Below are 24,465 nucleotides of genomic sequence, written 5' to 3' on the forward strand. Positions count from 1 at the left end.
CCAATTTTAATTTTTAATTTTAAATAAATTAAAGCAAAACAGATATATATTTAACCAAATACCATTTGTTCTGCTCTTTATTCTTTATGGTAGATAGGCTGTGATTGCTAATATCCTGAAAACTTTGTTTAACAATCTTCTAAACCAGGTTTTCTGGTAAATGTCAGATCTGCCAGTCAAACTTTATAAATCAGGAAATATCCTTGTTTGAACTTCTTGATATAAATTTCCACTAAATATAAATCTATCTGTTGACTTTTTATTATTTATAGCAATCTAAGACTACTATTTTGATGCTTTCTAAATTCTGTTGTTTCTGATGATATTTATGTATTTATATAGTTGATCACCTATATATATCTTTTTTCCTAGCTTCTTTTAATGCTTGCATTTTACCAGTGCTTTTAAAGATAACTTCATAATGATGGTTATATCTTTAACTTTTATTTCCTTGAATTTTTATTATATATGTAGACAGTTTCACCATACTCCTAACATTCTTCTGTCATTATATCCTGAATACTTTTCCATTCTACAATCTCTTTACAACATTAATTATGCCTGAATTACTTGGGGAGAAAAAACAGAAAGTGCTTACTGCATTATGCCCCAAAGTATAAGCCATTCATAAAAATGTAGCTAGTGCTTATGACTGAGTCTGTTCTCTATCATTTGTGTCCACATGTTTTTACTAGAAATTAAAGATTAATCCATGCAACCAACCAGCTATGTCTCTACAAAATTAACTTTTCCATTTCCTCTCTCTTTCAAGTATTTATACTCTTAACCTTTCCTCTTTCTAAGACTGCCAACATTTCTCCTTAAGTTTCATTGAAACCATTTTTGTTTTGTCATTGTAAAATTCACAAATCTATTATTGTTTGGGCGTGTATTCTTTTTTCTGCTTTTACAAATGAATAAATACACTCCAGCCCACTCACATTTATTTTAAATATAACTTCCAGTCACCATTTCCAGTCAGGTCTGATATTTTTGGATGTTCTAGAAGAATATGCAAATAAACATCAAAAAATTCTGAAATCACTCATCTTAATCAAACACAAGCAACCACTCCAAACCAACAAAGAACCTGGCTTATCACATTCTTCTGCTAGGTTGTAGGTATTCATCTTTTAGTAAATGTTCTCAAGAGATTCGTCTGTATTAGCTGCCTTTAACTTCTGTATATATTTATTCTATATCAATCATTCATAATACTTTCCACATCAGCAAATGTACATGATTGATCAAGACACGGAGAACATGAGTAAAATACAAATATTAGGACTGGAAAGAATGGATGAGTAATTAATTTAAAATTATAACTGTGTTGGACATTTTTACTTAAAGAATTTTGATATATCGCCATTTATATAATATATAAGAGCAGATTGTCTAATGAACACATTGTTGAAATTAAGTATAAATTACAGATTTTTTAAAAACCAGCAGTCACATATACTTCTTTTTGGTATTGAAGTCTTCCTAAATATAATGAAAACATTCTGAACACAGGGGAAATGCCCTTATTCATGTAATAAAGAAAATCATCAAGTGACAGATTACTTTAAATGCAAAAATCTAAAATATCATGTTTGTATCTAGAACTATACAATGGCAAAATGTTTATGCCATGACCTATAAGTATGTTTTGCTGGAATCAAAAGAGTTTTTTAATTAAATAACTGACTAATGTAATTGAATACATAAAGAAAAAACTTATCTAAACATTGAAAATCATCTATATTCAACATTAAAGAATTATATTAAAGGATATAAAAGAAATCTCAATTAAATGTAAGTACATATCATGTCTATAGGTGTTGAAATTCAGTTCTGTAAGATATTGTTTCACCATTAATTAACTTTTAAAATGTAATTCAAGTCCAATAATAGCTTTATTAGAAACTTATGTTGATCTTGAGGTACACTTTCTTTGTCCTCCCACACCAATTATCTAAAAATGGTTAAGAAAAGGCAAAAAAGCTAATTAAATAAGTCAGTGGATAATGATCAATTAGATATTATTTATTATGAAAACAGATTAATTGAAATAACAAGACAGTCAAAGGATAGAGGCGAGTGGTTACAGAGGTGAGTAATGTGTCAAAAGTTAGGATATATAAGTATGTATATATATGTGTGTATATGTGTGTAACCATAAATGTGTTCATGCATATATAAATGATTGAATAAGTACACATACATTCTGTATATACACATCTATCTTTCTATACATCTATACATCTATCTCTCTTTTGCACTTGTACGATGGGTCTTGGCATAGGGAATAAAAGGCTTTCTTACAATTCAGTGTAGAATTCTGACTTATACAGTCAACATTGTAGAAATTAGGTTTATTCAAATCATAAAAAGAAAAATGGATTCTCATAGGTCAATAAATCCCAATTTGATTAAATTTCATGTGACAAACAGAACTCCATATAAGAGAACTATTTCCTTTCTTTAGATGAAATATGAAAATAAATTAGGATATCATTACAGAAGTACATAAACTCTGAACGGTAATACTATGACCAAAATTTACATACTATACACAGATTGAAAAATATATTTCTATAGTAATGTAAATAGTATATGAACATAAGTATGTGTATATATTTAGGAGAGAAACAAAAAAGACAGCCCGATGTATATGAATATATGAATATTGATAAATTACCTCAGTAATAGAAAAACCCTAAAACAATTCGCAATGCAATGCTATCTCAGGTCCCTGAATTAGCAAAATTAAAAGATGTAAAAACGATAAAATTTTATTGAAGAAAGAACAATCAATAATGTCACACACTGATAAAATATATGCCATTAAATCCAGTTTGGAGTGCAACTGGCAATATGAAATAAATCCCTCAATTCCCTGTATCAATAATAGTTGTTGAAATTTCTCAAATGCGCACAAGGAGATAGTTGTAAATATTGGTGTTCTAATGTTTAGCAATCAGTTCTCAAGTGACATTCTAACACGAACTTTGGTTGGTAATTTTGTCTATTTTAACAACCAAGAAAAACCTGAGGTGACAGATGTAAGACTTCCCCTCATCCATTAGTCACGAGCCTGAGTTCATTAGTCAAGAACTGATAACACTGGAATAAAATGTCCTCAATTAGGTGTCAATCATGATATACAGACTATACCCAACACAATTTATTTTCATTAGCATTAACAGTTTTCCTTTGTCCTCTTAAGGATAAATATGAAATTGAATAATAAATGCAGCCTGATCTGTACTGATTGACAATTATGTTAATGTGAGCTCGCAGTGGCCCAATTCAGATTTAGCAATGTGATCCCACTGAGTGTGGAGTTGGGGGAGATTTGCAGTAATGAATCATTTTTTAGGAAACTTACAAATCACAGATAACAATAAAGAACAGCAGAAGAGTTAGGGATCTATGAGATTGCTTTTAACTTAAAACATTTAATTACATTTATGTAATTCATTTTTGACTGCCATATTTTATAATTGTTCACAAAATTTCTGTAAAGATTCACTATAAGCTTTTTATACTTGGTAGTGCATGGTTTGGCATACCACTGTGTGTAAGGATTATCACTACAAAATTTTCTATAATAGGGAGATTCTAGAAGAAAGCCATTAAAATAACTATGAGGTTTGATGACTTATTTGATTAGATGACTCTAATTAGTATTGATTCTCTGTTTTGAACAATTTGATCACTTCAATAACCAGTTCTTAATATTCATGTGGAATATTGTCTTATCAGGAAAGTACAAGGGCTTGCTCATTGACGTTGACTGATATTCATTTATTTTCTTTAGTAATCAGAAAAAAATTGAATATGTTGATATTGTACTTACATAAAAATTGCTTTCAAAGATAGGCAACAAAATGAAAAATGAGTACTTTAAAATTGCTCAGCCAATTACTGGAATAAAGTCCAGTTTGCTACTGCAAATATTAATATTTAACTTTTACTGATGATGAACATGAATCTTTTAGTGAAAATTATAGTCTCTTATGAATACCTCTTTAAATTATGCGGGCAGTATCTATTTGAATATCCAGAACAATAAGGCATACACTCCCAATAACCTCGTTATACAAAGTAAAGTTTTTTAGATAACAGCCAAAGGCACAAAAAAAGAAAAGAAAGAAGTCACTGAGCGCTACAATCAAATCTGTAACTTAAGGCACACAATATTGACAAATTAGTGACTGAAAGCTAGGTCAATCAATATTTTCACTATCAACATTTCTTTATTTATTTTAATAGGACCTAGAATTGATCACACTGCATGCAGATTCTTCATACCATGCAAATTTGAGAGTACTTTCTCTAGTTTCATGTTTCTCAATGCTAAATGCACTCATTGTTTCTCATTATGCACTTACAGAAAGTTCTGTTCCATTTGCAGAAAATGGATGGAACTGGAGATCATCACGATAGGTAAGATTTGCCAGCCTACAAAAGACAAATATTGCATGTTTTCACTCATATGTCAAATCTAGACCTAAAAAAAATATGGTCTATTGGGAAAGGGCAGCTGTATGGATGGAGAACCAGCCGGTGAGATTAGAAGGAAGAAAGAAAAAGCAGTGATGGGGCAGGGGTGAATATTATAGAATTACATTATATATATATTATGCATACATAATTATGAATATATTTACACATTATATACGTATGTATATGGAAATAGCATAATGCAACCCCCAAAACTGGGGAAGGAAGAAAGAGTAATAAAAACGGGGAGAATTTTATTGAAAACATCACAAAGAAACCACTTATACAATTAATTTATGATAAAAAATTTTTAAAAATAAAATATAATTTGAAAAAGAATGCTCCATTCCCAAAGCCAATAATAGCAGCAGGTGCCCAAAAGTGTGCATTGTGTATGTGCATTGCAAATTCTGTGATGGCTTAGCTCATGAGGCACAGCAATAAAGGTACTGCTTATCTACAGAATTCCTGAGCCATCAGCACATGGTGATCTATGCACGAATCCTACAAAACTTTCAAGAGGCCAAAGCAAGGAAGTCACCCATTCTCCTCTTTCACAGCCCATACCCACTCCATTAGAAAGTGAATTCATGCAGGTTCAAATCTCATCTCCTCTTTATATGCTCAATATGCTTCTGCCCTCTCTAATCTTTCAAGATTCTTCAGCAAATTCCCTGGCTCTATTTTGTTTCTCATTTACTAATATTGATTCCTCCTTTTCACTCTTGACACACTTAAAACTATCCAGGGAAAGTCCCTCATAGATATCATGAAATTATCACAATTTCATCACCTAAAGAATTCGTTCATGCTGTGGCTAGTACTTATCTCCATAGTAAGTCTCATGTCTGCTTCCTACTCAACCTGCAAATGCAGCAGAACTACTTGCTGTCATTCAAACACATGGCTCCTCATTCAAACACATGGCACCTGTTCCCTCTTACTGAAATGCTCTTACACATTCCCTTATCATCCATGTTTCAGAACAGTGATCAGTAAGTGTTGGTTTTATAAATGGATTTCATTACTGTATCTATTCAACTGACAAATATCAATTACTTAATGTACATAATAGTATCTGTATCATTACACTGTTCTCAGAGAGAAGTGATTTCCACCTGGAATATAATTCTAAGTATCAATAACTATAGTGACTTTTCAGAATTATGCAATTTAAATGAGGAAATAAATGAATAGATAATAAAACAAGGCAGCAATAAGTATCATCTCTTCTTTTATAAATTTTTCCCAGAGCCATACAGAAAATGAAACAATTTTGAGACAGCTTATCAAATTCAAAGATGTACCTTCACTTTCCTGAATGAGGCTTGGGATGTGACCATGATGGAGATATTAAATTTCCTGACCTGTGATCACAACCACAATCCACCCTCCCTTAGCTCTATTTGTGGACAATGATGGTGAAGAAAGTGAAAAGTGGCCATGTGTGAACTTTAAGTAAATGGGGTGCTCACTTCGGCAGCACATATACTAAAATTGGAAGGATACAGAGAAGATTAGCATGACCCCTGTGCAAGGATGACATGAAAATTTGTGAAGTGTTTCATATTAAAAAAAAAAGTAAATGGGAATATGTGTGAACTTTAATCCTATTTGATAAGCACCTAGTATGTTTAATAACCTATCCTAGCAAACAAAGGAATTTCAAACACAGTACAAGTAGCATGGGCAATGACAACAGTATGCATAAATTTTATATCCCTGAGTCTCTGGACGGATTCATAAAATGTGAAGAATCAAAGAGTACCATGTTAGCTTCATTCACTGAGATTCTGGTGGTGACAATGCTATACTAACAACATGAGCCCTAAGCAAAACAAATGACCTATGTAAGTCTGAGATCTATTAAAATGATTGTTTCATTAAAGATTTGTGTCTTTATATGTAACAGGAGTTATATAGGTAGCACACATTATTTCTCTCTGTGAAATTACTATGGAAACTGCCTCAACGGATTAAAACCTCCATGACCCTTTATTTTAACACTCATTTTCTGTGCTAAGTTTTTCTTTTCCTTCCTAAAAATCTCTCAATGTAGCATGAAAGATTTCATCAGAAAAGAATTCGCATTTCCTAATAAATCCATTAAACAGATAAGGTTTAATTAAAGAAAAAAGAAAGATATTGAACTCTATAACTGATTAAATTCAGGCCAATTTTCTTTCCTTTTGCATTTTAAGGTCTTAGATAATTTTTTAACTCCTCCCTTATTTTAGAATAACCAACACTGTTTTCCCTTGGCCCAAAGTGTCATAACACATGATTGCTGAATGAAGAAGTGGGCTGAAAGGTCAACACAGCTCCACCACTAGACAAGCTACTCATATAACAACTTTGTAATGGAGGACCATGAACTAGAAACATATGTAGGTATAATAAATGTTTTCAATATTATTTACCACTACAACTTAAACAACCATACAAATGGTGCCTCAGTATAGAACAAGTGATTGAATTTCTTTAGCTTGAAGATCAGGTAAGTTCACCAGCAGTGTTTCTCTTCCACACATGCTTTGTATTCTAAATAATATGTCAAATCTAAACTTTCTTAAAATATCAGTTGTTTTGAAACTATTCGTACTCCAGATCACACTTTCAGTTTTATTCCAATGAATGTGCATGTGTGCATGTGTGTGGGTGTTTTAAATGTCATTTGTCAGCAATCCAATATTTCCATTATCTAACATTTCATGGTTTTTATAGCATCGTTTTAGACTCTAGCACAAGTCACTATTTTAAAATGGCATATTGTTAATTTTCAAATATGTCTTCAAACTTCTGTTTAATGTAAATAATCTGTGACATGTTAAGTATCTGTGAGCAATGATGAATTTTGAGAAATTCATATCTGACAGATTTTAAAACTAATTCTTTTAATCATAAGCATGCATTATCATATTTTCAGTGAGTAACTAATGCTTGGTCTGAAGACAAATATGTCAATCTGTTGACATGGCCATAGCCAGTGGTTTTTGTCAATGCCCTTACTTTAAGAAATGTATACAAGGCAAAATCGAGTTTTGGAGTAATTAAAAACTTTATAATTTGGAGAATACATGGGCTAATTTTCAGTTAATTGTCATAGCCATACTAGAATTTCAAGTACAGCATAATCTGCATAATCCTAGCCTACATAAACTAGTTTTGTTTAAAAGAGGCTATATGCAAGTCTCAAACTTGTAGTGCATAATGCAATTGTTTCCATGAAATTTAAAACTTTACAAGGAAGAACATCAATTGGGAATCTTGTAATTTTTAAACAAAATTCTATTTTTTAAAAAAAAATGTACTAATAAATATGCTTGTGTGTTATGGTTTGGTTATACAGTGCTCTTCCCAAAGGCTCAACTATTAAAGACTTTTTCTCCAGACAGCAAAGCTATGGAGTGATGATTTGATTAAGAGGACTCTGACATAATCAGCAGAATAATGCATCAGTAGATTCACAATTTTATGACATTATTGGCAGGTGGTGGAAGCTAGGAGATAGGGTGTAGTTGGAGAAGCTGGGCTTTTTGGGGTTGCCCTTGAAGGATATACCTTCCCCCAATCCCTCCCCCTTCTTTCTCTGCTTCCTGTACAGCAGCAGGTAAAATCATAATCCCTGCCATGATGAAACAACTGAAATTTGAATTAGTAGCAAAGAGGGCACATCATTTAAGATATTACCCTTAATAATGGCTTTGTTGAGACATTGCTTTTAAATTCAATTTAGCATGTCATTCAAATATATGTAGCATATTGAATACATGATGATTTTCTTAATTAAAAATTATTTACATTGTGTATTTTAAATTGAGCAAAAAAGAAATTAATATGTTGCAGTAAGTCAATTGAGGTTATGTTGGTAATATGGAGAGGAAAGGATTAAATTACAGATTACTGCTTTTATTCACTTGTTTAATAAATAGATACTTAAAAATTGTGACAACATGCCATAATATAAGAAAATACATTTGGATTGTTCTTTGAAAATCAATATGTGAATTTTATTTTTTTTATTTTCTGTATTCTTATGTGCATACAATGATTGGGCCATTACTCCCTCCGATTGCCACCACCCCATTGCCACCACCCCATCCTTCTCACCCCCTCCCCCTCACTTCCAAGCAGATACTGTTTTGCCCTTACCTCTAATTCTGTTGAAGAGAGAGTATAAACTTTACTAAGGAGGACCAGGGGTTTTTGCTAGTTGAGGTAAGTATAGCTATATAGAGATACTCTTAGTTGTGCTTCCATGTATACATATGGGTTACTTTCTAAGTTGATTCTTCTTGAACTAACCTTTTCTCTAGTTCCTAGTCCCCTTTTCCTATTAGCCTCTGTTGCTTTAAAGTTTCTGTGGTAGTTCCTTTACATTGAAGACATCAAATGCTATCTTTTTTTTTTTGAGTTACCTACCTATCCTCATACCTCCCTTGTGTGCACTCATCTTATCACATAATCAAGGTCCTATCCCTGTGCTGTGTTTGCCCTTGATCTAAACTGTGTATATGAGGGAAAAATATGATTTTTGGTCTTCTGGGCCTGGCTAACCTCACTCAGGATGATGTTCTCCAGTTCCATCCATAATTTGCTTGCAAAGGATAAGATTTCATCCTTCTTCATGGCTGCGTAAAATTCCATTGTGTATAAATACCACATTTTCTTAATCCATTCATCAGTAGTGGGGCATCTTGGCTGTTTCCATAAGCTGGATATTGTGAAAAGTGCTGTAGTAAACATGGGTGTACAGTACCTCTAGAGTAATCTGTGTCCCATTCCTTTGGGTATATCCCCAAGAAAGTATTGCTGGATCAAATGGCAGGCCTATGTTTAGATTTTTAAGAAGTCTCCAAATTTTTTTCCAGAGTGTTGTACTAGTTTACATTCCCACCAGCAGTGTATAAGGGTTCCTTTTTTCCACATGCTCACCAATACCTGTTGTTGGTGGTGTTTCTAATGATGGCTATTCTAACAGGGGTGAGGTGAAATCTTAGTGTGGTTTTAATTTGCATTTCTTTTATTGCTAGAGATGGTGAGCATTTTTCATGTGTTTTTTGTCCATTTGAATTTCTTCTTTTGAGAAAGTTCTGTTAAATTCACTTGCCCATTTCTTTATTGGTTCATTAATTTTGGGAGAGTTTAGGTTTTTGAGTTCCCTGTATATTCTGGTTATCAGTCCTTTGTCTAATGTGTAGCTGGCAAATATTTTCTCCCACTCTGTGGGTGGTCTCTTCAGTTTAGAGACCATTTCTTTTGTTGAGCAGAAGATTTTTAGTTTTATAAGGTCCCATTTGTTTGTGCTTTCTCTTAGTTGCTGAGCTGCTGGGGTTCCATTGAGGATGTCCTTGCCTATACCTATTGTTTCCAAGGTATTTCCTACTCTTTCTGTATCAACTTTAGAGTTTGGGGTCTTATATTAAGGTCCTTGACCGATTTTGAGTTAATAGTAGTACAGGGTAATAAACATAGATCTAATTTCAGTTATTTGCAGACTGCTAACCAGTTTTCCCAGCAGTTTTTGTTGAAGAGGTTGTCTTTTCTCCATTGTATATTTTTAGTGCCTTTGTCTAAAATAAGTTGGATATAGTTGTGTGGCTTCATATCTGGGCCCTGTATTCTGTTCCACTGGTCTTCATGTCTGTTTTTGGGCCAGTACCATGGTGTTTTGATTGCTGTTGCTGTGTAATATAGTTTGAAGTCAGGTACTGGGATACCTCCAGCATTGTTCTTTTTGCTGAGTATTGCCTTGGCTATTCGTGGTCTCTTGTGTTTCCAGATGAATTTTGGGTAGATTTTTCAAATTCTCTGATGGATGTCATTGGTATTTTGATGGGAATTGCATTAAACATGTAGATTGTTTTTGGTAGTAAAGCCATTTTTACTATGTTGATTCTACCTATCCATGAACATGGGAGATCTCTCTACATTCTATAGTCTTCTTTAATCTTTTTCTTCAGGGGTTTATAGTTTTCCTTGTAGAGGTCATTCACCTCTTTTGTTAAGTTTATTCCTAGGAATTTGATTTTTTTGAGGCTATTGTAAGTGGAATTGTTTCCATGTAATCTTTCTCAGCTTGTTCATTATTAGTGTGTAGAAAAGCTAATGATTTTTGTAAGTTGATTTTGTATCCTGCCACATTGCTATAGCACGTGATGGCATCTAGGAGTTTTGGGGTAGAGTTTTTTGGGTCTTTAAGGTATAGGATCATATCGTCTGCAAATAGGGATATTTTGACAGTTTCTTTACCTATTTGTATTCCTTTTATTTCTTCTTCTTGCCTTATTGCTCTGGCTAGGAATTCCAGTACTAGGTTGAATAGGGGTGGGGATACCTTGTATTGTTCCTGATTTTAGAGGGAATGGTTTCAGTTTTTCTCTATTAAGTATAATGCTGGCTGTAGGTTTGTCATAAATAGCCTTTACAATGTTGAGGTACATTTCTTCTATTCATAGTTTTCTTAGCGCTTTTATCATGAAATGTGTTGGATCTTGTCAAAGGCTTTTTTTCCATCTTTTGAGATGATCACGTGCTTTTTGTCTTTGCTTCTGTTAATGTGCTGTATTATATTTATTGATTTGCATGTGTTGAACCACCCCTGCATTCCTGGGATGAAGCCAACTTGGTCTCAGTGAATGATCTTTTTGATGTGTTATTGGATTCAGCTTGCCATTATTCTATTGAGTATTTTTGCATCAGTGTTCATTAAGGAGATTGGCTTATAGTTCTCCTTTTTGGAGGTGTCTTTGCCTTGTTTTGGGATGAGTGTAATACTGGCTTCATAAAATGTATTAGGCCATTTTCCTTAGCTTTCTATTTCATGGAACAGTTTAAGGAGGGTTGGTATTAATTCTTCTTTAAATGCCTGATAGAATTCAGCAGAGAATCCATCAGGTCCTGGACTTTTCTTTTTTTGGGAGACTCTTTATTGCTGCTTCAATTTCATTTTGTGTTATAGATCTATTCAGGTGATTAATGTCCTCTTGGTTCAGTTTTGGCTGATTGAAAGTATTTAGAAATCTACCCATTTCTTCAAGATTTTCATATTTATTAGAATATAGGTTTCTGAAGTAGTCTCCGATGATTTCCTGGACTTCCATGGTGTTTGTTGTTATCTCCCCTTTTGCATTCCTGATTTTATTGATTTGAGTTTTTTCACTCCTCATTTTAGTCAGGTTTGCCAGGGGTCTGTAGATCTAGTTTATTTTTTCAAAGAACCAACTTTTTGTTTCATTAATTCTTTGTATGTTTTTTTTTGTTGTTTCTATTTCATTGATTTCAGCCCTTATTTGTATTATTTCCTCACCTTCTGTTTGTTTTTGGAATTGCTTGTTCTTGTTTTTCTAGAAGTTTGAGATGTAACATTAGTTCATTGATTTGAGATCTTTCTGTGTTTTTAATATATGCACTCATTGCTATAAACTTTCCTCTCAGGACTGCCTTTGCTGTGTCCCATAGGTTCTGGTAGGTTGTGTTTTCATTTTCATTAACTTTCAAGATTTATTGTTGAGTTATAGTTTTAATGCATTATGATCAGAGAGAATGCATGGTATTATTTTTATTTTCTTATATTTGCTGAGGCTTGCTTTGTGCCCTAGGATGTGATCAGTTTTGAAGAAGGTTCCATGGGCTGCTGAGAAAAATTTATAATGTGTAGAAGTTGGATGAAATGTTGTGAAGACATCAACTAGATCCATTTGCTCTATGTTATGTTTTAGGTCTAGGATTTCTTTATTGATTTTTTGTTTTGTTGATTATCTACTGGTGATAGAGGGTATTAAAGTCTCCCACTACCACTGTGTTGGAGTTTATATATGTTTTTTAGGTCCTTTGTGCTATGTTTAATGAAATTGGGTGCATTGACATTGGGTGCATATAGGTTGACAATTGTTATTTCCTTTCGATGTATTTCCCCTTTTATTAGTATGGAATGTCCTTCTTTGTCTTATTTTATCAGGGTAGGTTTGAAGTCTGCTTTGTCTGAGATAAATATTGCTACTCCTGCCTGTTTTGGGGGACCATTGGTTTGGTAAATCCTCTTCCAGCCTTTCACCCTAAGCCTATGCTTATTTCTATCCATGAGATGGTTCTCCTGCAAGCAACAAATTGTAGGATCTTCCTTTTTAATCCAGTTTGTCAAATGGTGTCTTTTGACTGGGGAATTAAGTCCATTAACATTGAATGCTAGTACTGATAGGTATGTGGTGATTGCTGTCATTTAGTTGTCTCAGTTGTTTAAAGGTTTGATTGTGTGTAGCTAAATCGATGGTATGTTCAACTCTCTTGCCTTTCCTTCTCCTGTGGTTTGGTACTGCCTGTCCTTTCATGGTTATGTTGGCTTTCACTTTCTGTGTGTAGAATCCTTTCAAGAATCTTTTGTTGTGGTGGCTTTGTAGTCATATAATGTTTTAGTTTCTGCTTATCATGGAAGACTTTTATTATTCCATCTCTTTTGAATGATAGTTTTGCTGGGTAGAGTATCCTAGGGTTGAAGCTATTTTCATTCAGTGCCCAGAAGACCTCACCCCTTGCTCTTCTTGCTTTTAATGTTTCTGTTGAGAAATCTGCTGTGATTTTGATGGGTTTACATTTGTGAGTTACTTCTTTTTTCTCTCATACAACCTTCCATATTCTTTCTCTAAATTCTGTGCTTGTTGTTTTAATGATAATATGTTGTGTGGTAGTTCTATTTTGGTCAAGTCTCTTTAGTGTTATTATTTTGTTGAATATATTACAAATTCCTTTTGTTTGCAACTCTTCTTCAATGCCCATGATTTTCAGGTTTGGTCTTTTGAGGGAGTCATTGAACTCTTTTTTTTTTCTTTTTTTTAACTCATCAGGCATGTCTGATTTATTTTCTTTTAGGTAATGTTTTTTGGAAAATTACATTTTCAAAGAATCAGCCCTTATGAACAGATAATATTTCCAAAAATAAAATCCAGTATCTAGACTCCTAAAACTTACACAGGCAGATGGAAATGTCTGACGGTCGGCCAGGAGTGTCATGCTCAAGCAAGTTTCACGTCACACACGGTCAGCCACAGCTAATTTCAGCAGCAAATCCAAGCCCTACAGAGCACTACAGACTACAGGTGCTGCTCTCGGCTGGGCTGACAACTGTGTTATTGCTAAAGTATACATGTTTTCTTTGGCAACTTTATCAATTTAACACCACAGGACAACTCAGTACTTAAATTTTCATTATAATTATTTGAATGTAATTTCTAAGATGCTAGAATAAGAAAGCCTCCCAAAACGTGCCTAATGTCCCCCCAAAAACCCCACAAAATCCTGCTAAATAGTCACTACAAAAAGCTTTTCAGTTTTATACACAAGTTCGTAATTCAACTCAACTTCACCACTGAAAACATTACAAAGTTAGATCCAATTCCCCATCATATCTTCTGTGATAAAGGACAAAAAACAACATCTGGGTACCTGCCAACTTTTCTGAAAGGCTGCTTCATATAAATTCAAAATGGCCTAAAGGTAGCCAAAACTTAATAGGAATTTTCACTGAAATACTTTAAAACTTATACTTAAATACTGGTAGCTTACTAATTTTTAATTTTTGTTCCATGGAATAATCCTATTTTGGAGGCCTGGAGCAATGTGACCAAGAAATTTAAACAGGAAGCTCCAAGTCTATAAGTTTAACTAAGAAATCTTTTCTCTCTATATAAAGAAATCCCCAACTTAAATGCTTCCACTAAAAAATTATCACTCCAGAATTCACATACAGTAAATTAAAACAAGTATGACAGAAAGTCGAAATATATTCATGTAACACATAAGCAACAAAGGTCAGCCAGCAAAAAGTTCAACTGTGCATACACTGCCAGCACTCATGTGCACGCTTTCAGAACAGTGAGAGTGACTCATCCGGGTAATTTTATATACAGCTGTGTACAGTTTAAAACAGTACAACTAAAAACATGTCTATGCAAAAGCCACCATGAAGTCCAATGAAGCACTAAGTAACAGTCTCATGAGCGGGTCTGAGTTCTTAGCAGAACAGCTGCCTGGCGTGGCTCTAAGAGATGCCCTCTTCCTGATCGATCATTTCTGTTTTAACTGAAAACACATCTGCCAGCATATGTTTTGGAATCTCTGAGCCCCAGACTTTGAGGGCATAACAAGCATTCTCTACTTTGGCCATACTCTGTTTCAACGTGTACAGCTTCTTGGAAACCTCGTAAGGCCCCATGTTGCCAATGAACGAGAACCCATCATACACCTGGCATAAAAACTGGCTCACTTCAAAGGGAGTGTTGATGTCCCCGTTCCCCACACTGTTAATACACATATGCATCAATTCTCCTGTTAAATCTGCCACTCCCAGCAGGTAATCGACGGGCGTGACTTTCAGCCTCCACGTGACAAGCTGCTTCTCCTGGGCATCAGAGGAGGGCTTACCACTGGCTATAACTCAGGGCTCACCAGAGAGACCAGCAGTATGAAGGAATTCCACTTCCCAGAATGATGTTTGTTCTTAATAAACTTCACATGGAGTCTTGTTTTCTTTCCCACTGTCTTCTGTTGTAAATATCAACTGTTTATTAATTTCTTCCATACTGATTAAAGACCGTGTTTTAATGAAGTGTTGAAAGGAGACCACCTCCACATATTCCTGTAGTCCGGTAGTAATGGCTCAATGGAACTGATGCATGTCTTCTCCTGCTAGCTCCTGGGCTACCTGTAATATCTTCTGTCTGACACCATCCAACTTAATTTATGATTCTGTCAATATTTCTTCCATATCAGGAGTACTCGTAATCCTATGGAGCAGAAAGATTGTCCTCTTACTCTCCACAGTTAGATCCCGACTCAGTTTCACCAGCCTCTCATACTTGTCGTGCGGAGCATCCAGTTCCAGCTGAAATGATTTGAAAGCCACCATCACGGGTGAAGACGAATTCACATTCTTCCCCTCTCTTCTGTGGTTATGGGGGAAGTTGTCGTGCTTCCTCTTCCTGAACCCTCCTGATCCTTCCTTGCTGCTCATGTCGGCAGGGCCTTCATGCAGCGGCACGGAGTCTGTAAGCCACAGAGCAAGCAGGGTTGCGGAATGCAGGGCCCAGCCCCCCATGGCCCACCAAGCGTGGGACAAGCCTGGTGGGCGAGACGTGTCGCACGCCGGAAGCGCAACCACCGTGCGTCCTCCTGAACTCTTGCATGTTCCTTTCACAAGTCTTGAGTTGTCTAACTAGTAGTTCTTCAGTTTTTCCTTTAATTACCATTCCATCTTCGAGTTCTCAGATTCTGTCTTCTGCTTGTTCTACTCTGCTGGATTGGCCTTCCATTTTGTTTTGCATTTCTGTTTCATTCTTTTTTCTGTGGTTTTCCATATCCTGGGTCACTTCCTCTTTAATATTGTCTATTTTCATTCTGACTTCATTTATCTCCCTATTTACGGTGTTCTTTATTTCACTTTGGTGTTTATGCAGTGCTTCTATAGTTTCTATTATTTGTTCTTGTGCTTTCTCAAATTCTCTATTTTTGTTGTCTTGGTATTTCTTGAGTGTCTCCTGTACATTTTGGTTGACCATATCCACTATCATCTCTATATGAAGGTCTCAATGATTACTTGCAGGATTTCTTCTTTCAGATAGTTCTTTTGGGCTTCTTTTGATTCTTTCTCATTGTTTATTTTTGTTTCATTGGATTCTGGATCTGGGCTTCTGTTTTTTTTATTTCCCTCTGGTTCCTGTACTAATTTATTATTGGGGGAAAATGGTTTCCATCTTTGTTCCATCTTCCCATCATTCCACTTGCTGCTGTTACTGTCCTTGTACTGTGTGCTATTTAGTATTGTCTAGCTAGTAACAGTAAAAATGATGGTATCTAGAGTGGAAGGGTAAGAGGAGAAAGAAAGCAAAGAAAGTAAGGAAAAAAGAAAGAAGGAAAAAAAGATACAGAGCCAAAGAAATAAACAGGGAGAGATAGTGTACTGATCAGCAGTGAGCTAAACCGGCATTATAGAGAGAGAGAAAGAGGAAAAAACAAACAAACCTGGGTTAAAATGCAATAGAGTTTCAGCCTTAATAGTTCTGTTTCTAGTGTTACTTCTTCAGCATCCACTTGGTGTTTGAGTAGTAGTTCTGTTGCTGTCACATCAAAGGATATAAAATAGAAAAGGTATCTAAAACTATAAAATAATAAAAGTTTCAAGTCCAGAAACCATGCTGTTTCCATCTTAGTAGTTGTGGTGTTGTTCCTTCAGCATCCAGAGTTGGTGTTGGTATTTAATCATTAGTCCTGTGGTTATCTTGCCAGGTGATTGGATCTGGATCAGCATGGTGAACCTTTATCTGCTCTGTTTGAGGGTGTGGCTCATGTGGCACCTACTGTCAGCTGGCTGCTGCTGCAGGCTTTATTGATTGCAGTTCTCAGAGATGAGTCATCACACTCACCTTGTCCAGATGGCTTTGTTTATTTAAAGTTCTCCTGGATGCCTGCCTCTTTTGTTTTCTCCAGTGTATGGTCATACCAACCTGTTGCAATTGCAGTCCTTGTTTATTTACAGTTCGCATGGGGAAGTGCCCCTGCCCCTCTCTCTGGCCGAGTGTGCTGCTTGTTAGCATCAGTTGGAAGCCTTCCCCTCTCCAAGCTCTCTGCGGGGGCCTCCACCCCTGCCATCTTCTGCAGGCTTGTTTATTTAGAGTTCGCTTGTGGAAGTGCCCCTCCCCACTCTCGGACAGAGTGTGCCGCAGGAGGAAGTGCCTCTCCCCCTTATTCCGGAGCTCAGGGCACCCTGCTCTCTTTGGTACGTGTCCTTTTTTTCAGTTTCTTGTTTTTATTCAGGTTTTTTTGTTCGTTTGTTTTGTCTTTTTTTTTTTTTGTGGGCTGGGGGTCAGTCTGTCCAGGGGGCTATGCTGATTTTTCTCAGAGGTGGCTGTGGGTCTGCCAAGCAGGTTAGGAGGCAGTGCCTGGTGGCATGAGAGCCCTTCTGGTTTCTCCATATTTCATGATGTGGGGGACCTATGTGCAGGCTGGGGATGCAGAGTTGTCAAAGTTTTGCCTCTCCTTGGTGGATTTTCCTGTCTGGTGTGTCTCCACCATCTCAGGAAAATTTTTACTTCAAGGATCACACACTATCTTTTTACTCCCTCTAGCTGCCATCTTGGAAACTCCAATACATGAATTTTAGTAAGAAAAATGAACTTAAAATAGAAGTGAACAATTTGATATGGAGTTTCATATTATAAACACAATTGTTAAACTAAACACAAGTTTTAAACTAATATCAGTTCCAGTTAATAAGAAGATGGCAGGAAGGATAGCACTTTGAGTTGGTATCCTAGCCTTATGTCTTATGATTTAATTTTTCAGCAAAACCTCCAATTTTTGTTCATATTTTACTCATGGTTTATTTTTACTCCCTCATCCATTATGTGTTAGACAGTAAATGATGATTTCTGAAAGCTGCATGTGGTGATGCAGGATTGAAATTATACCACTTAGGAAGCTGGGAAAGAAGGATCACAAGTTCAAGACCAGCCTGGGGTGCTTAGTGGACTCCTGTGAATATGCCTTGTTTTACTTTTCTTTTAAGTTAGAAGTATACACTTAGAAAAATGCAAAAGTGAACAGCTTTTTCAACATGTTTTACTGCTTAAATTGCTTAATTCAAGGCAAGGTCTGACTACTGTGAAAATAGAACTGTGCTGAATTTTGCTGCATCAGATGCTTTGAAAGCAGTGCTGAAAACCATGCACTTTTAAATGCTCGGCACTTTTGGGATTATTCAGAGCAGAACCACCTTTAGCTTGGCAAGAAAACAAGGTGCCAGCTTCCTGGAGGAATTTGCCCTTGGAATGCACTTGGTGCTCCAGTGTACTGATATCTGTGAATACAATGTAGACCTAGTTCCATCCAAAAGTTTTACCCAACCTCAGTGAACAGCCTAAACACCTGCAAAATTAAGTCCTCAGAAACCCTTTTCCTGTTTCTTTGGAAAATATTACCAAAAATAAGAATAAAAGCAAACTTTATTTTAACTCATACTCACAAGCACTTAAAATATGTAGCAGGAAGTCAGAGTCATAGGTTAAATAAAAGATGAAACACTACTGTTTAAAGTAAAATGGATTCTATTTTGTCTTGCATATTTCAGATTTCACTGTAAGGCCTCCCTTTGGGGAGTGCCACCCCTATCTTTAGTCCCAGAGCCCATGATTGATCACCAGTATCATAACCACAATTCAAATAACTATGCAGGAGCTCATATATCACACATGCACATTGTAGAATTCAGGAAGAGATGGCTTTCATTGTGATCATAAATCTGAGAAAATTGCTTTAAGGCTATGTTTCCTGATTTGTTTACCCCAAATTTCACACTGCCGTACACCAACTGTTTAGGAGCAATTGCATTCATTTATCACCTGTATTTTGAAAATATTATGAGTCTTGGAAATATTTGAACCCTCTCATGGAAAAATGCCTTGCAGAGTAAGCCCAGGGCAATGATGTGGGGGACATACAAATATTCTGCTGAAAATTCATATTGAAAACATCAGGCAACTCTGAGAAACTTAGATTTATTCCTTTTATTTATTTATTTATTTATTTATTTTATTCTTGCAACCTCTGCTTTGGTGTAAGGACTCCATCAGTTGAAATGCAAAATTGTGCAGCACTGTTGTAATCATCTTGGGAACATCCAAACTGAAGGAAAGCAATTTTTGAGGCCCAAAGTTAAGTCAGCAGTTGCCAGAGAGGTTCTCACAAGAAATGTCACAAAAATGACCGTTGGGAATGACTGAGGAATTTTAAGGAGGAAAGGCACATGACTGTACATACATTTTTTAGGAATATTCTTTTGTCTGGTCTGGGAATCAGATTATGTTAATACTATATTGAATTAAATATTTCATCATTCAGATTGCATTAACAATTTAAAAGTAATTTAGAAGAATTTATTTTCAATTGTGTTTTAAATTTCAATTAAATCTAAAGTGTTTACGTCATTTCTCTGGGTCCAGGTTTTATTTGTTGTTGCTTTGCCTCCTTCCAATTATTTGGCAGGAAGACATTTGCTTATTAGAGCAGAAGACAAAGGAACAAAAACACTTTATTGACAAGAATGAGGAGACTTGGACATGGGGTCTGAGGAGCTAAAAAATTTCGAATGACTAATTTCCCAGACCCTGAAGTCTCCAAGGATCAGGGGTAAATACTGTGGAAAGATTTTTAGCCTTGTGAACTTTATTGGAGGGAAATATTTATGTACAGATATATTCATATATATTAATTTCACCAAGTACCAAACAGCCTTGGCTTTGCTAAGTAGATGTAAGCAACATACTTTTCCCCCTTTCAATACAATAGAGAAATAACAATAACATTCAATAAACCTCTATAATAATACAGCATATGAACAAAACAAAGCTCTCTGTATTGAAATGTGTGCATTTTCTGTGACAAATCGCCACAAAGACTTGATGTCTTCAACATTAGACATTTGTTTCCTCATATGCTGTAAGGCTAGAAGTCCAAGATCAAGGTTGCTATGAAGGGTTGGTATCTTCTGAGAGAGTGTCTTACTGGCCCGTGGAAAGCAGTCTTTTCCAGGTGTCTTTCCCATGAGTGTCTTCCCCATGAATGCCTGGGTGCTGATCTTGATTATGGTTGTTGGTGTGTTTTGTGTGTTCATTTTTAAAAGTACACCAGTCACATTAGACTAGGTTCTTTACCAATGGCTTTGTTTCACCTTAATTACCTTGCTTTTATTTTTTTGTGGTACTGGGGTTTGAAAGCAAGGCCTCCTGCAATGCAGGTGCTCTACCTCTTGAGCCATGCCTCTGGTCCTTTTTGATTTATTACTTTTTCAGGTAGGGTCTTTGCTTTTTTGTCCAGATCTGCTCTTTGGCCACAATCCTTCTACTCAGGGCACATACCACACCATGCCCAGTTTGTTCTTTGAGTTGAGATTTTGCTAACTTTCTGCCCAGGGTGGCCTCAAACTAGGATCCTGCTGACCTCCACTTTCCAGGTAGTTGGGATGACAGACATAAGTCACCATACCCAACCCTTAATTACCTCTTTAAAGACCCTAACTCCAAATATATTTATTGAACTTCAACATACGAATTTTAGCAAGACAATTCAACCTGTAACACTGTACTATTTTCTTGAAGTGTACTTTCATCTCTGCAAATTCAGATGCTCTTTCCAGCTCCTAAAAAGGTTTTCATATTAGGCAAAAATATCAACTACAATATTTCTAATATGCATAGTTTATTTAGGTACAGCTATATGTGTGTGCAACTATCTCTTGCCATCAAAATCTTAACTATCAAGAAGAATAGAAATTAGGGTATTTTGTCTCCTGCATTACTTACCTTATGATGGTTACTTGCTGTGCATATGTGGATGTGTACATGTGTGTACTTATAACATTAAAACAAAATAAAAGGGTGGACTGAAGGTATGGGTCCAGTGATAGAGTACCTGTGTTGCAAAAGCAAAGCCTTGAGTTCAAACTCTAGTTAATGGTCCTCCATTACAAAGTTGTTATATGAGTAGCTTGTCTAGTGGTGGAGCTGTGTTGACATTTCAGCCCACTTCTTCATTCAGCAATCATGTGTTATTACACTTTGGGCCAAGGGAAAACAGTGTTGGTTAAAAATAATCTAAGACCTTAAAATGCAAAAGGAAAGAAAATTGGCCTGAATTTAATCAGTTATAGACTTCAATATCTTTCTTTTTCTTTAATTAAACCTTATCTGTTTAATGGATTTATTAGGAAATGCGAATTCTTTTCTGATGAAATCTTTCATGCTGCATTGAGAGATTTTTAGGAAGGAAAAGAAAAACTCAGGACAGAAAATGAGTGTTAAAATAAAGGGTCATGGAGGTTATAATCCGTTGAGACAGTTTCCATAGTAATTTCACAGAGAGATGTAATGTGTGCTACATATATAACCCCTGTTACATATGTAGCATATGTTCTTTAATGAAACAATCATTTTAATAGATCTCAGACTTACATAGGTCACTTGTTTTGCTTAGGGCTCATGTTGTTAATATAGCATTGTCACAACCAGAATCTCAGTGAATGAAGCTAATAAGGTACTCTTTGATTCTTCATATTTTATGAATCCATCCAGAGACTCAGGGATATAAAATTTATGCATACTGTTGTCATTGCCCATGCTACTTGTACTGTGTTTGAAATTCCTTTGTTTGCTAGGATAGGTTATTAAACATACTAGGTGCTTATCAAATAGGATTAAAGTTCACACATATTCCCATTTACTTTTTTTTTTAATATGAAACGCTTCACAAATTTTCATGTCATCCTTGCACAGGCGCCATGCTAATCTTCTCTGTATCCTTCCAATTTTAGTATATGTGCTGCCGAAGCGAGCACCCCATTTACTTAAAGTTCACACATGGCCACTTTTCACTTTCTTCACCATCATTGTCCACAAATAGAGCTAAGGGAGAGTGGATTGTGGTTGTGATCACAGGTCTGGAAATTTAATATCTCCATCATGGTCACATCCCAAGCCTCATACAGGAAAGTGAAGGTACATCTTTGAATTTGATAATCTGTCTCAAAATTGTTTCATTTTCTGCATGGCTCTGGGAAAAAGCAGTGTAATGATAAAGATACTATTATGTACATTAAATAATTGATATGTGTCAGTTGAATAGATACAGTAATGAAATCCATTTATAAAACCAACACTTACTGATCACTGTTCTGAAACATGGATGATAAGGGAATGTGTAAGAGCATTTCAGTCAGAGGGAACAGGTAATGACATTAAGAAGTGTCGCTAAGGAGCCATGTGTTTGAATGACAGCAAGTAGTTCTGCTGCATTTGCAGGTTGAGTAGGAAGCAGACATGAGACTTACTATGGAGATAAGTACTAGCCACAGCATGAACGAATTCTTTAGGTGATGAAATTGTGATAATTTCATGATATCTATGAGGGACTTTCCCTGGATAGTTTTAAGTGTGTCAAGAGTGAAAAGGAGGAATCAATATTAGTAAATGAGAAACAAAATAGAGCCAGGGAATTTGCTGAAGAATCTTGAAAGATTAGAGAGGGCAGAAGCATATTGAGCATATAAAGAGGAGATGAGATTTGAACCTGCATGAATTCACTTTCTAATGGAGTGGGTATGGGCTGTGAAAGAGGAGAATGGGTGACTTCCTTGCTTTGGCCTCTTGAAAGTTTTGTAGGATTCGTGCATAGATCACCATGTGCTGATGGCTCAGGAATTCTGTAGATAAGCAGTACCTTTATTGCTGTGCCTCATGAGCTAAGCCATCACAGAATTTGCAATGCACATACACAATGCACACTTTTGGGCACCTGCTGCTATTATTGGCTTTGGGAATGGAGCATTCTTTTTCAAATTATATTTTATTTTTAAAAATTTTTTATCATAAATTAATTGTATAAGTGGTTTCTTTGTGATGTTTTCAATAAAATTCTCCCCGTTTTTATTACTCTTTCTTCCTTCCCCAGTTTTGGGGGTTGCATTATGCTATTTCCATATACATACGTATATAATGTGTAAATATATTCATAATTATGTATGCATAATATATATATAATGTAATTCTATAATATTCACCCCTGCCCCATCACTGCTTTTTCTTTCTTCCTTCTAATCTCACCTGCTGGTTCTCCATCCATACAGCTGCCCTTTCCCAATAGACCATATTTTTTTTAGGTCTAGATTTGACATATGAGTGAAAACATGCAATATTTGTCTTTTGTAGGCTGGCAAATCTTACCTATCGTGATGATCTCCAGTTCCATCCATTTTCTGCAAATGGAACAGAACTTTCTGTAAGTGCATAATGAGAAACAATGAGTGCATTTAGCATTGAGAAACATGAAACTAGAGAAAGTACTCTCAAATTTGCATGGTATGAAGAATCTGCATGCAGTGTGATCAATTCTAGGTCCTATTAAAATAAATAAAGAAATGTTGATAGTGAAAATATTGATTGACCTAGCTTTCAGTCACTAATTTGTCAATATTGTGTGCCTTAAGTTACAGATTTGATTATAGCGCTCAGTGACTTCTTTCTTTTTTTTTTTTGTGCCTTTGGCTGTTATCTAAAAAACTTTACTTTGTATAACGAGGTTATTGGGAGTGTATGCCTTATTGTTCTGGATATTCAAATAGATACTGCCCGCATAATTTAAAGAGGTATTCATAAGAGACTATAATTTTCACTAAAAGATTCATGTTCATCATCAGTAAAAGTTAAATATTAATATTTGCAGTAGCAAACTGGACTTTATTCCAGTAATTGGCTGAGCAATTTTAAAGTACTCATTTTTCATTTTGTTGCCTATCTTTGAAAGCAATTTTTATGTAAGTACAATATCAACATATTCAATTTTTTTCTGATTACTAAAGAAAATAAATGAATATCAGTCAACGTCAATGAGCAAGCCCTTGTACTTTCCTGATAAGACAATATTCCACATGAATATTAAGAACTGGTTATTGAAGTGATCAAATTGTTCAAAACAGAGAATCAATACTAATTAGAGTCATCTAATCAAATAAGTCATCAAACCTCATAGTTATTTTAATGGCTTTCTTCTAGAATCTCCCTATTATAGAAAATTTTGTAGTGATAATCCTTACACACAGTGGTATGCCAAACCATGCACTACCAAGTATAAAAAGCTTATAGTGAATCTTTACAGAAATTTTGTGAACAATTATAAAATATGGCAGTCAAAAATGAATTACATAAATGTAATTAAATGTTTTAAGTTAAAAGCAATCTCATAGATCCCTAACTCTTCTGCTGTTCTTTATTGTTATCTGTGATTTGTAAGTTTCCTAAAAAATGATTCATTACTGCAAATCTCCCCCAACTCCACACTCAGTGGGATCACATTGCTAAATCTGAATTGGGCCACTGCGAGCTCACATTAACATAATTGTCAATCAGTACAGATCAGGCTGCATTTATTATTCAA

At 35.3% G+C, this 24,465-nt stretch overlaps 1 protein-coding gene, 2 non-coding genes and 1 pseudogene across 3 annotated transcripts in view; 2 read left to right on the forward strand and 2 right to left on the reverse strand.

Annotated features, from left to right (window-relative positions):
- The window catches only part of LOC109674272 (thyroid receptor-interacting protein 11-like), a 939,645-nt gene that overhangs the window by 724,597 nt on the left and 190,583 nt on the right, over positions 1 to 24,465 (forward strand).
- LOC141414266 (U6 spliceosomal RNA) lies at positions 5,959 to 6,065 on the forward strand. Its single transcript, XR_012439328.1, has one exon. It is a non-coding gene; the product is annotated as a U6 spliceosomal RNA (small nuclear RNA).
- On the reverse strand, positions 13,338 to 15,528 carry LOC109702000 (translin-associated protein X-like; annotated as a pseudogene).
- LOC141414274 (U6 spliceosomal RNA) lies at positions 21,765 to 21,871 on the reverse strand. The gene has a single exon (XR_012439336.1). It is a non-coding gene; the product is annotated as a U6 spliceosomal RNA (small nuclear RNA).

The sequence above is a fragment of the Castor canadensis genome, chromosome 11 (genome assembly GCF_047511655.1).
Source record: "Castor canadensis chromosome 11, mCasCan1.hap1v2, whole genome shotgun sequence".
Classification (NCBI taxonomy): domain Eukaryota; kingdom Metazoa; phylum Chordata; class Mammalia; order Rodentia; family Castoridae; genus Castor; species Castor canadensis.